Raw genomic sequence first — 623 nt, forward strand, 5'->3', positions numbered from 1 at the left:
GGTCTAACCTTGTCTGTGGTATTCTGAGTAGGATTCAATGACTGAATGACTGTGACGTGCTTCAAACTCCTAGCAGGCGGGGCGTTAGTGACAGACGCAAAAGAATCGATGGATTCTATTCCGGCCTGACCGAGAACCGACAGCTGAATTCCGCGTGCTGTGACAGAGCATATGCAATCGTTTTCACTGAGAGGATGGGAGGTAGCCACTGACAATGGTGAAACCCTTGCTTAAGCTTGCCATGGAAAGGAATAAGAAGGATTGGATGAAGACAGTAGGAAAGCAGAGAGACGGAAGGGCAGGCATCTTCATGCGCTTATCTGAAGTTCCTATCAATGAATTACATAAGTATCTCTATCTTTATCTTTGTGTTATTTTCGTTCATCACCATATACATTTGAGTTGCCTGACTAAGATTTACAAGATGACCATAGCTTGCTTCAATACTAACAATCTCTGTGGGATCGACCCTTACTCGCGTAAGATTTATTACTTGGACGACCCAGTGCACTTGCTGGTTAGTTGTGCGAAGTTGTGTAATGCCATGGTATTGAGCTACCACGTTTTTGGAGTTCATGACCGGGGATTATGAGAGCTGTGAAAAGTATTGTTCACAATTTCGC

The sequence above is a fragment of the Arachis duranensis genome, chromosome 4 (genome assembly GCF_000817695.3).
Source record: "Arachis duranensis cultivar V14167 chromosome 4, aradu.V14167.gnm2.J7QH, whole genome shotgun sequence".
Classification (NCBI taxonomy): Eukaryota; Viridiplantae; Streptophyta; class Magnoliopsida; order Fabales; family Fabaceae; genus Arachis; species Arachis duranensis.